This window comes from Polypterus senegalus, chromosome 3 (assembly GCF_016835505.1).
Source record: "Polypterus senegalus isolate Bchr_013 chromosome 3, ASM1683550v1, whole genome shotgun sequence".
NCBI classification, from domain to species: Eukaryota; Metazoa; Chordata; class Cladistia; order Polypteriformes; family Polypteridae; genus Polypterus; species Polypterus senegalus.
The window spans coordinates 223,802,978-223,815,839 of record NC_053156.1 but is presented as its reverse complement, the minus strand read 5'-3'; the positions used below and the strand labels follow the sequence as shown (position 1 = coordinate 223,815,839).

General features: G+C 38.9%; 2 protein-coding genes across 4 annotated transcripts in view; one reads left to right on the top strand and one right to left on the bottom strand.

The window, feature by feature from the left end:
* c3h1orf74 (chromosome 3 C1orf74 homolog) overlaps positions 1-8,851 on the top strand; it is a 43,863-nt gene extending 35,012 nt beyond the window's left edge. Inside the window, exons 3-4 of one of the 2 annotated variants that reach the window (XR_005633040.1) lie at positions 5,167-5,279; positions 8,713-8,851. The gene's annotated coding sequence lies outside the window, so the exon portion shown is untranslated. The remainder of the gene's footprint in view (positions 1-5,166; positions 5,280-8,712) is intronic. The other variant, XR_005633041.1, reaches the window with a different exon arrangement.
* The window catches only part of LOC120525902 (TRAF3-interacting JNK-activating modulator), a 99,535-nt gene that overhangs the window by 28,195 nt on the left and 58,478 nt on the right, over positions 1-12,862 (bottom strand). The window lies entirely within an intron of this gene.

Sequence of the window (12,862 nt, the reverse complement as noted above, 5' to 3'; positions counted from 1 at the left end):
AATGAAAAGAAAAGGAAACATTTTGAAAATAACGTAACCTGATTGTCAATGTAATTGTTTTGTCACTGTTGTGAGTGATGAGTGTTGTTGTCATATATATATATATATATATATATATATATATATATATATATATATATATATATATTTACACACACACACATAAACATATATATATATACATATCTATACATATACACATATATACATACATATATATCTACATATATACACACACATATATAAACATATATATACATATACATACATATCTACATATATACACACACAGCTATTTCAGTATCAGTGCAATACGCTGTTTGTTAAAACAGTTGACTCCGCTCTTACGTGCAATAAAAATCAAATCATTCAGTTGTCTTTGCTCATATGTCATTTTAGAGCTGGACGCCTGGCATCTTTTTTTGGCCACAAGTTCATTTCTGTTTGGTGTGAGGTTTCTGTGTTGTGGAGATTCTCAGGATGGATTGCAGGTGCTCATCAGTGAGGCGACTCCTGTGTGCTGTTTTGTTAGTCTTTATCACTGAGAAGAGCTTCTCACACAGATATGTGCTACCAAACATGCACAAGGTTCGAGCCGCATGTAGACGGACTTTTTTTGTTCTTCAAAGTCACCAAAGCGCCGTGCAAACTCAGTGCGCAATAACTCTAGTAAGCGGTAAGTGTTCGGCAAGGCAGCTGAAGCGCTGCATTATGGGATCTGTAGTTTATTGTGTTACCAGCGCTTCATATACCGGGCTTTAATAACAATAATACAGTATATAAAATGATCTCGGGCGGATATAATTACACGCCGGGCGGATGTGGCCCACCCTTGAGTTTGACACATATGGACTAAATAGAACTTGAAAAGATATATTTTTCAAATGTGATCGCGCAATTCAGATAGAGTTGGCGCACTACAGCCTGCATCCTCCCTCGCTCTTCCTTTTTACCGTTCATCTAATGAATACACTGAGTATGGCTTTACCAAAACAATCATTGATGGCAAATAAAGTATCCATTATTCGAGTATGTAGATCGGTATATATATATATACAGTATATATATACCAGCGTATCATAGAGAAGTGTGTTAAAAAGGTAGAAAAAGAAAAGGGAACATTTTAAAAATAACGTAACATGACTGTCAATATACAGTATTTGTTTATTGAGTGTTGCTGTCATCAAGGATTTGATTATCATTATTTCTTTCAATCAGGTTCATATTTGTAGGATGTGTTGTGTTCAAGTTACATTCCGTGTTTGTCAATCGTTGTAAAGATGACAGGTTTCATTCATCGATTCGTTTCTTACTGCATCAATAAACAGCTTCTTATTTATCTGAGACCTGACACACTGCATGCACGGGTTTTTTTTACACTGTCTTCCTTTAGCGGGACATTGACTTTTTCCACCGTGTGCTTTGTTTCCACAGTAGCTGCATTTATGAATATGCTTATCAGACGCTTCATATTTTTTGCTGCCTTTTCAATTGTGTAATTCGGTTTTGGTTCAGCGCTCTTTGGAACTGTTGCCTTTTATCTCTGCACTGCGTCAGTTCACATGAGCCACTCGGTGTACTTGCATCGAAGGTTCCCAGCTGTGCTGGTGCCATCTCGTGCTATGTCCATAGCTTTATTTAATGTTACCTTAGTCCTGGCACTTAAAACTTTCTCTCGCAGTTTCGCTGAGTTTGTGTCAAACACCACCCTGACCATCTCATCTTCCTCTCCATAAACACAGTCCTTCACCCGTGAATATTTACCCGTGGCAGTTTGCTATTGGATTGCCGCTGACGGACGGCCTTATATGGGCAGGCACTAAATTACAAGCGCCAGCGGCAGCCTGTCTATGAACTTAATTTAAAGTGTAGGTTTACATCGTGCTTTGTTTCCGAAGTAGCAGAACTAATGAATATGGTTGTATATGTCACTCGCTCACTTCTAATTGTTTCGCTGCCTTCTCAATTATATAATGCATGTTTTCTTGAGCACTTTTTCGAGGTCTTCCTGGTTTTCTATGTACTGCGTGATTACGTGGGAGGCGTGATGATGTCGCACGAAACTCCGCCCCCACGGCGTTGAAGCTCATCTCCATTACAGTAAATGGAGAAAAACTGCTTCCAGTTATGACCATTACGCGTAGAATTTCGATATAAAACCTGCCCAACTTTTGTAAGGAAGCTGTAAGGAATGAACCTGCCAAATTTCAGCCTTCCACCCACATGGGAAGTTGGAGAATTAGTGATGAGTCAGTGAGTGAGTCAGTGAGTGAGGGCTTTGCCTTTTATTAGTATAGATATATACATATATAGAATAGATTAAGCACATGGACTAACAATGTTATTTTAGCCGTGCTGATATGGGTTGTAACAATCATATCGAACCATAGTGTTCAGTTCACAGTATATGCCAGAGCTGAAAACTGAGACTACGTGGCAGTGGCTCATGGAGGCCATTCTTGAGAAAGGCAGTGAGGGCACTTTGGACAAGCTGCTTTCTAGAGACTCCTTGAAAAGAAAATGGAGAATAGAATAAAGAATTGAAAAAGACAGCAAGGAACAGGAATAGGCAGGAAAGTCAAGCTGTGGGCAACACACATAAAGGGCAGAAAAATAGGAAGCACTTCTATTACAGAAAGGCTAGTGGAAGAAACTGTTCAGTAGATCACACGGAGACCCTGCAGTACTTATAAAACAGTCTGGCAAGTGACTCAGAAGGTATTCAGAACACTTTCTGCACACTTTATTTTGTTGTATATTTTTCAGACTGAACCCAAGAAGACTTGAAACTAATTGCTGCCAAAGGGGGCTTCTACAAAGTTCAGAATTAAAGGTCTGAACACCTGTATGAATAAGAGATTTAAGTTTTTGATTTTAAATAAATTTATAAACTCTTTTGAAAATTTGTTTTCACTTTATCAATATGGGTTATTGAGTGCCAATTTATCTATTTAAACCAAATCTACAGCACAGTGAAGTGTGCAGAAAGTGAAGGGGTCTGAATACATTCTGACTCCACTGTATGTACACTCCTGACATCCTAAAGTAAATGCTTAGACTCTTTAAATACATTTTGCAAGGTCTGCACGATATAGATGTATCATTTATTTATTTGTCTATCTATTGATTGATTGTATTATTTGTCCTATGAGTCTGTTTCCTTGATTTTTATGATTCTGCCACTAAATGCATCTAATATGCCCTTGAGAGTAAGTTTATCTAATCTAGTCTAATCCAATGATGAAGGTAAAGCAATGCGCTGAGTCTCTAGCCTTCTTTTCCCATTTTTCACTTCAGCATAGCAGTCAACTGACGCTTTTTACCTTCAGCAGATGTACTCTGACACAGAATTAATCTGAGTCTTATAAGGCACTAGCAGTACCCCGTGACTGCGCCCACAAAGTAATGAAACAGGACAAACTTTAAAAATCAATAGACATTGGCACTATATTTAATCATTGTCAGCTCTGACAGGAGAGTGTTCCCCACGTGGGGAGAAAAGTACATGGCCATAATATCTCTGGCAATCAGCAGCTACCCTCTAAAACAACATGGAGCTCTGATCTCTCTCTCAAAAATGTCAAACGTTACTCCTTAACAATCTGTACATGATAATGTCTGTTGAACAAACAGGTATCGCAAGCTAAGCAGAGGCAAGATGCACTCCAACACGTGGCGACAGGTAGAGCAACTCAAACAGAGGCTGGCGAGTGGATGAGGAAGGCCCTGCCCCCTGCTCTTGGCCCCCAGCCACTTTCTTGGATTTGCCTAAATTCATCGGTACCGCAAGCGAACTATGGTACTTAGCGTGATGAGAGAAGTCGCAAAATCAACCAGAAAGTTCAAGCAAATTATAGAAAACAACCAGATAAGCAATTCTCTCGTGAAAAGCAGACAGACATACAGACAGAATGTGCTTGCACCACAAAATTTTTAAAACTGTTTCTTAGCGAGCACCTATGGGTCAAGGGTAACCTACATTCCAAATTTCAAGTCCCAAGTGCTCATGGTTCGGGAGAATCGGGAGAGTCAGTGGTATTTGGCATTTATATATATATATATATATATATATATATATATATACAGTATATATATCCATCCATCTATTTTCTAACCCGCTGAATCCGAATACAGGGTCACGGGGGTCTGCTGGAGCCAATCCCAGCCAACACAGGGCACAAGGCAGGAGCCAATCCTGGGCAGGGTGCCAACCCACCGCAGGACACACACAAACACACTCACACACCAAGCCACACACTAGGGCCAATTGAGAATCGCCAATCCACCTAACCTGCATGTCTTTGGACTGTATATATATATATATATATATATATTCTCCCATTTTATGTATGTTTTTAAATATTTCAACCAAGGGCAGCACACCCGTGCAGTTGTTATACCAGTCATTTGCATGATGGGATTTACATACGCTACTTTTGTGGATGTCACTGTTTTTTAGGTATTCTGTTTTTCCCATATCTCAAAAACCAATGTTTATTTTCTTTTCTTCAGCTTTTTTATTTTTACTCTAGACCATTTTGGGTACCCTGACTCTACTGTAATGTATTTGTAACCAGTGTACAGTATAGCATTCTGGGCTTGCAAATGGAACAGTGCTTTAAATGTTATTGAATTAACCGCATATGTAAATAAGTGTGCTCAGTCATGGACTGGGGTCCCATCCAGAGTTCATAGCCCCTAAGCTAGGCTCTGCCTCCCTACCTCTCATAACAAGTAGGTTGAGAAAACAGATAAAAATATACTGTATATTTCCATTCATTGCTATATAGTGGTATTTTTTTAAATTTTTTAAGTGGTTAGAACAGATATTTGTTTTCATCATTTCTCTGCCATACAGAAAAGAATCTGTGCTGGGTATATTTATTAGAAAAAGTGTTGCGGAACACGCAACCCCAAATTCACATTTGAGCAGTTCACTAACACACTCAGCCCTTGAGACATGGAAGAAAAGGCTGTGCATATGCTTGAAGAATGTGCAAACTCTGCACAGCAGTGACCAGACCACAATTTAGTCCTTGTCCCAAGGAGCTGGGAGGTTGTAGTTTTAACCACTGCACCACAGATAAAATGTTAAAATGTGTCTAATTTGAAATGTTTCAAAATATCCTTCTGTCTATTTTCTGAACTGGTTTCTATCCATTACAGATGTTGAGTCCATACTGGCAACATCAGGCGCAAGAGAGGAGCTAGCCATCAGCAGAATGCTAGTCCTCAGTCACTCACACAGGTCCTGTTTAGAAGTTACTAATCTCGCTGAGGTAAATGTATAGTATATATATATCTGGTGACAAGCTGAGTGAATTTTGCTTAAAACTGGATGGGATCAATGTCATGAAGGTAGCGCACAAAGTAGGGGTGATGATTTTGAGCTGCTAAAAGCAGAGTTTTTTTTGTTAACCAGAACTGACAGACAGAAAGCTTCAGTTTATAAAATAAACTGTCTACCAGGGTAAAGCTGTGATGGGGCCTATCAGGCCTCCCCATTCAGAAGCAAATCCAAACACTTTAATTATAGTTATGTTAATCATCAAGGGCCAAGTACCTTATATCGATCAGAAATAAGTTAAGACATACTAAACTTGAAGAAGACCAAGGACTTCGATGGATCATCAATGAATTTTGGCCCTCAAGGGGGACCCTGCTCCCCCAACTCTGCAATGTGTGGCTTTCCCGCTGCTGTCTACTGCAGAAAAGTCTCCCAAAAAGACCCAAATAAGACAGTTCTGTGTTGCATATATTTAAAAATAAACATAACCTATTGCAAGGGAAAAGCATTTCTGTACACTCAAATTATACATTGGCATTTGAAGACTTCATTGAACTATTGGTGTTTTATTCGCTCTCGGTTATTCACTTGCAATGATAATGTCAGAGTCAATGTAAGGCTGAAAGAATTGGCATCTATGTTTATGAAAATACAAATTGCAAAATATACATTCAACGTAAACTGTGTATCACTCCCCATCACAAGGAGGCTCATGAGACAAAGTTATAGTTAAACCTAACCTACATGTGTTCAAGATGGGAGGAGAAGCTTTGTATGATCGATTACAATACAGTGTGACAGCATTGATAGTATTTTAGTTATATGTTTGGACAAGATATAATTTTCAAATTAAACATATTTCACATTGTACTGATTACTAGACTAAGATACTATATCTGTCAGTATATAGTGAAATGTTAAATTCTCCTTAAGGGTATGTATAACTGAATGTTCACCACTATGCTATAGGGTAGAATTGCTAACCACTGTGCCACCCTGCTGAGTAGTATTCCATAATACTTTTTACACAAAAAACTTTTAAATGCAATAAAAATACAAATGTCTTTTGTTGACTCCTCTTCCTATCATGATTTGATCAGTTATTTCTGCTATCTTTCAAAAAACATGCCTCAAGCCTTCTGTATTCATGTTTTGTAACACAACAAATAATACTGTAGCTGACTAAAGCACCTTTGCCTTTAGTTTTGTGATGCTTTCTTATTTTGAGTGCTAACAAGGGAAGAGTGGGTGATGTCATATGTTCTTTGTGGTGAAGATTTCACATAACGGAAGATGAGCCTTGGAGATTTTTGCCTCTACTTTTGATTTAAAGTTATTTATCTGTCTTCAGGACTCAGTGGAGCAAAACGCTCAGACAAGTTGGGTAACATCCTGCAGTTAGTGGAAAACAAAGCTTGTGATTCAGGAACTGAAAATATGTGTGATAATTACCACAGGTAATATATATCTGCATTTGGTGCCTAGACACATCTGCAGAACAATTTTGATAGCAGTTTTACTTTAAAACTTTAAACTGGACATCTACTTTTTAATTTCTAATGGACATTCAAGCAGTTAGGTTTGTGCCAGCACAAGCAGACAAAACTCCTTAGTGGCATTACTTAAAGCCAGGCAGAAGAATGTTAAGACATGGTTGGATGAGAAAAAATAGGACTCAAAAAGCAGACAAGAATGTAGCCATCAGGTAATGCAGAGGTTAAGACCAGGGTCCCCCAAAGGATTATTAATATTAGTAAAATATAAAGGGTTGTTTTTTCTGGCAATTCTTTTTATGGCTACAGCTAATAAATATGTTAATAATCAACAAATACAGTAATTTAATTTTTCCTGTGTAAGCAACTCTTTCTTGCATGCCAATTACCCTTAAAACAAATAAACATTCTGTATAACCTAAATTACAGATTAGTTTACTATTTCAAATTTAGACAGAGAGAGGTCACTTCAACTTGTACATTTTGTATATGCTATTTTCCTCTTTTACATGTCAGATAGTCACTCCTGTTGGCAAAACAGATACTCAAGTAGCTATTTAAATGACCGCAAAGTTACTTAGACGTTTCCCTGTGCCCACATCTTATGCTTGAATGTTCCATTTGTACAAGCAGCAGTGTGGTGGTCTGAACAAACCCCAACCACACATCACTCACACCACTGTGACCAAAAATGTCCCTTTGATGAAGTAAATAAAAAATAATATAATAATAATAATAAATAATGTTGCTGCTTTCCAGTAATGCATTCATTTTCTAAATTTACTTATCAAGGGCAAGGAACGCATGGAAGCTGGAGCCTAATTCAGCAAGAATCAGGGGCAAGACAAGAGGCCAGCATGCACACCCATGCACACCCATACACACACACACACACACCGGAGGCCAGTTTATCATTGGCAACCCACTTAGCCTGCATGTCTTACAAAACAGTTAACACAGAGAACCTCAATATCATGCCATGCATACACTTTCTAACTTGTTTAAAATAGGAAAATGTCTGTTTTACCAGAAGCATAATTAGAAGATAACCCCCACCAAAAAATATGGTGACTGTAATTTCAATATCGTTAACAGAGCTTTTTCATGAATTCAAAGTTTTAAATATGTTACTGTGAGATTTAGGTTATATTGTAACTTTATGTCATGAACAATTAATAAAATATCACGTAGGATATGATGCAAATATGTAGCAGTACAGATGTGACTCTAACAAAATGCAGTTATGTTTTATGGATTTTCTGACTCCCCCGAGCCCAACTGTCAAATTCCACCAATGGATAAGAGTTGTCACAGTTAGGCTCAAATTGGCATTCGTTATCAGCATCACCCAGGATAGATATCATACACCATAACACCATTCAGAGCACCTAAATTGTAAAATATCTTTAAAAGCCATTACAGAACCCAGCATTAACACATGTGCAAAGATATATTTTAAAAGTATATCTAAAATATAAAAAGATCAAATTTCCCTCTGGGGACAAATAAACTTCTTTCTATCTATTGTGACAACTGTTGCCGGCCCAATAGCTGCATGAAGACAGCCCGGTAGGTAGGTCTGATGTGTATTCCATCTGGCTGCAATAGAGTCCAGCTGCAAGCAAGACAGTCTGAAGCCTCAGACCTGAGACATTTTGAGGCCCATAAGATAACGTCCCTGTCTGTGGCATCTGTTTTGACTCCGCCCGCTTTCCAGGAGCCACTCCCCTGTTTCACCAGTGTACTGATGCCCATATAACACACACCTCATGTCAATTTCAATTCCTTTAACTTCCTGCTCTGAAAGCAATGGACTTGGTAGTTTTTTGGCCTGTGTATTCAGCATTTATTAAACTTCTAAACTCTCAAGGTCTCTCAGTGCTGCATCCAAAGCAAAACTACAGAATGAATGTGTCTTTTGTTTCTCCACAGATGAACCTGCTCGAGAAAGAAGGATTTGTGTTCTTTTAATCTGAAGAAGGAAGCTAAAGCAAGATGATTGTCCACGTTGCAGCTTGTATTTTGTGTGCTGAAGTAAAAGCTTCTATTTTAAATAAAGCCTTAAACTAGTTCCTGCCTGTTCAAGAATAATTTTTTTTCCTTGGAAACCAGGCCTTATCTTCCTGTCTCTCATGCAGCTCTGTTACCCAAGCTTAACAAGTGACACCAGGTAAGGTGCTGCACAGATGGATCCTCAAAGACAGATGTTTGCTCAAAGGGAACAGCCTCAGAATGTCCTCCTTCCACCTGATCGGTAGGAAATGCCTTTGAGGGCTGCAGGGAAGTGCTCGTGAAGATAGCTCCTTTGGACGAATCTGAGAGTTTCCTCTTTTGCTTTGAACAACAGCCATGTTGATCACTGGAACAGGCGAGACTGGACTGCCATCATGGCCCCTTTTTTAACCGGGGGATGCTCTGTAGGTTATGTGAAATATCCCTCTTGAGAGATTTGATGATAATTATTTCCTGAAGGAGCAAGATCTTCTTCATACTTCTATGAGCTCCCTGGCCAAGGGACGTAAGTTCTGTCTGTGGCAGATCGGTAATCGACTGACTTGCTGAACCTTATCAAAAACTGACTCCAGGGAGACTCGTTCGTGCACATTATAGAAAATATTGCTGTTGACACAATTCTATATGCAGTATGCAACGTTGACTCACTGATGGATTTGACCCTCAGATAGGAAGGGGCCAAAGCCACTTGGAGGCAGAGGGTATACCCTAGTCTGGCTTATGCTCCTGTCCAACCGTCCCTTCCATGTCCAAAGGCCAATCATGGGAGCTACTTTCCTCAGCCCCAGCCTCCAGCTCGTCCTTTCCTTACCTCAGAGCAACTTGTGGTGCCAGCCCACTCTCCTGTCTCTCATGTTCAAGCCGAGGCTCCTGGAGTCATTGACGTCACTGGAGGAGGCCCTTAGGCTGGTGTCCCAAGCATTTGACGCATTCATTGAAATTCCACAGTTGGGTCTGAATGTAGGTGCTTTCATTGTGTTCATGGGAATGGCAAAGAATATGAGACTTTACTACGTCTACTGAAATATAGGGGGAGGATCTTTGATTTGGACTGCGGTATCAGACTCCTCACCCTGGCCTCCCTTAGTTGGGAAGAGGAATTCTCTATTCCCACGGGTCTTTGCTGCCTGCAAAGCACCTCTTTCTTTAGTAGAAAGGGAGGGGCTTGTCGCTGACAGAGTTGGTGAGGAAGCCGGCTTGGGAGTTGAACCCAATTTGTCTAGTGTGGATGGGGAAAACGGTCCCTCACCTGATTTTTTGTGCCTTCAGCCTCCTCGGCTGGAGCTGCTGGTTCCTGTTCTAGATGTGCATTGGCTTACACACAGACAGAGTTTGTGCGCTTGCAACAAGCCAACAGCAGCTTCAGTTTTGCATCTAAACAAGCATGTGTCGTGGGTGATTGCTGCTGTAATGAGTGGCAGGCTCATGGTTCAAAACTCTGCACTTTTCAGTTTCAGAATGGCTTCTTTTTCGTCCGTCCGTCCGTCCGTCCGTCCATCCATCCATCCATCCATCTATCTATCTATACAGTGCCTTTCCTATCTATATCAATCTATCAGCCCAGTGTCTGATAACAATGTATGCAAGGCTCCTGTCCAGCTCACACACCTACACACGCTCATTCTTTTGTTACCAATTATCCAAATTTACACTGTGGGGATGTTGCAGTTAAAAACAAAAACTGACATAGGCAGAATTAGAAATCTCTGTATGAACAATGACTGGAAGCAAGATTCATAGATAAACAAATAGAAGCAAATTTTTAAAAAATTCAAACCACAGAAAATATAAAATAGCAAAGTAGAAAAACAGATGAACAAAGTAGAATAAAATTCTTATGATTGTACTGGGCTCCCTCAAATGCTTTGGTGTTTTAAAAGAAAAACATAGGTAGACAGACAGGGCCGGATTTACCTCATACTGAGATACAGGCAAGAAGGATTCCTGAGCCCCCTTAACCCCATTCCTCTACAGACCAAAACCCAAATCATATTGCATTAAAATGTCTTTCTTTTAAATGCTTTTTAAATCTAACAGTAAACCACTTAGGATATGAAGAGGTGCAGTGCCTGTAATATATTATTTGTAATTGTTACTGTCATAATTATTTTTATTTGTTTACTGTTGACATCACATACCCTATCTGGTTACACACAGAACCATAAAAACTACCATATACCCTGTTGCACATAGCAAATGAGAGTGATATCTTGTATGTAATCAAAAATTACAAAAAATACTTAACACTTAATCCAAAATACAAATCTTAGCTTTGTCAGACATGATGTAAATAAACTCACAAATGTCATGGAGGACAGGTAATTTGTCCTTCCACAGATCTACTTGGGAAGATGCTCAAACAGGAGGGGAATGAATTCTCTGATCAGCTCTAGGCACCCCAAAGAACCACCACTGTTTGGAGAAGAAAGTCAGTTGTTCTCCTCACAGTGGCAGTTATGCATTACAGTTTGTTACATCAGAATGCTTGATGTGCAGTTATTTCCTTGGTTAGACTGGAATCAATTGTAGCATCCATTGTTTCACACAATGCATATGTTAGCCTTGCATTAATGTGTTCATCTAACCCTATATGTTCAAATAAGTGGTTAGAAATGTTTTACCAGCCATCATATACTGAACTAAATGGGGTGCCTTTTTTAAGAAAGAGGCTCACAGAAATAGCGGTACACAGGCCTAGTTGATAGGGAGTACACTAACCGATCTCTCTGGTGGATTTCTCTGCTTTTCATTCGCTAATAAAAGTTAAGCTCCAGTTTGTAGTCCCATATTTTCTAGCAGAGTCAGAAAAGTCACCATTATTTTGGCTGGGATTGTTAAAGGTGAAGTAGTTCCTAATATTTTAATTTGCTGGTCATTGTGCTCGATCTGAGAAATAGTTCACCAAACCTGCATCTGCCCTTGATTTTGATGACATGCTGCTAGTTTGCCCTCAGTCTTGTGTAGCTTTAGTCGGCTTTGATGCTTCAGATGGAGAAATGACAAAATAACAAATCTACGTGCTCAGACTCCTAGTCATTGTTACAATCTACTCATAAAACCGCCCCATGGCCACTTGATGTTTGTTCAAAAAGTTTGTTCTATCTCTCTCTTTTTTCTTTTAGCAGTTCCAGAAGTCACAGATGTTTTGTTTAATGCAGGCAATACATTATATAAAAATGACCAATTTACTGACATCACTGAACAGGATATACAGTAGCAGTACAAGTCAAAAATATTGATGAACACAGACTATTTAACAAAAAAAATCTTTTAAGCAGGCAATACTACAAAGCATTTTGCCTTGCTATATTGTTATTTAAATTTAAATATATTAAAAAAAAAATTGCGTCACTGACATACTATAATCAGGTCTCCCAGGTTGGGCCTGCATAGTCTGGTGCCTAGTTTGCTTATACATGAATCCTGTACTTTACACAGATGGTGCAGGAGCTATTTGGAGATAAACGTAACTTGACATGTGCTTAGACAAATACGACACTGTGTCATCAATATAACATTGATGGAATTGTTTTGTTTTTTTTTTTTTTCAATTAAAAGGACACAACTGTTGCCGGCAGTCTTTCATTTGACCAATATTTATGAGTAGCACAAACGCAAAAAACAGGCACTATGCACTCTGCATCACAATACTAACTTTTTGCTGTAGTCTTTTTCAAATAGTAAAGGTGAAAATTTTGGAAGAGCACATATTCTTATGCAAACAATTACTGCTACATATTAGAAAACGGGACTATCTAAAATATGAATGTTTAGGAAATTATGTATATGCTAAATGCACCTCACATCTGCATTACACACTGACAGGAATATCTTTTTTAAAATGATGCGGCCTGTTATCCTAGTTTATGTTTAGACAGCTTGGTATTGCTTTCTTTGCTACAATATGTGGATATCATAAATTCACTGTACTATTTTTCAGTACAGTTAACTATGATTTTGTCAAATATGCATACTTGGGGGACATCTTCAGGCTCTGAGAAAGTAAGTGATACAATCCCAAGCACAGAGTAGGCCCTGTCTCTAACCACCTCTTCTTTTTCCACCCACA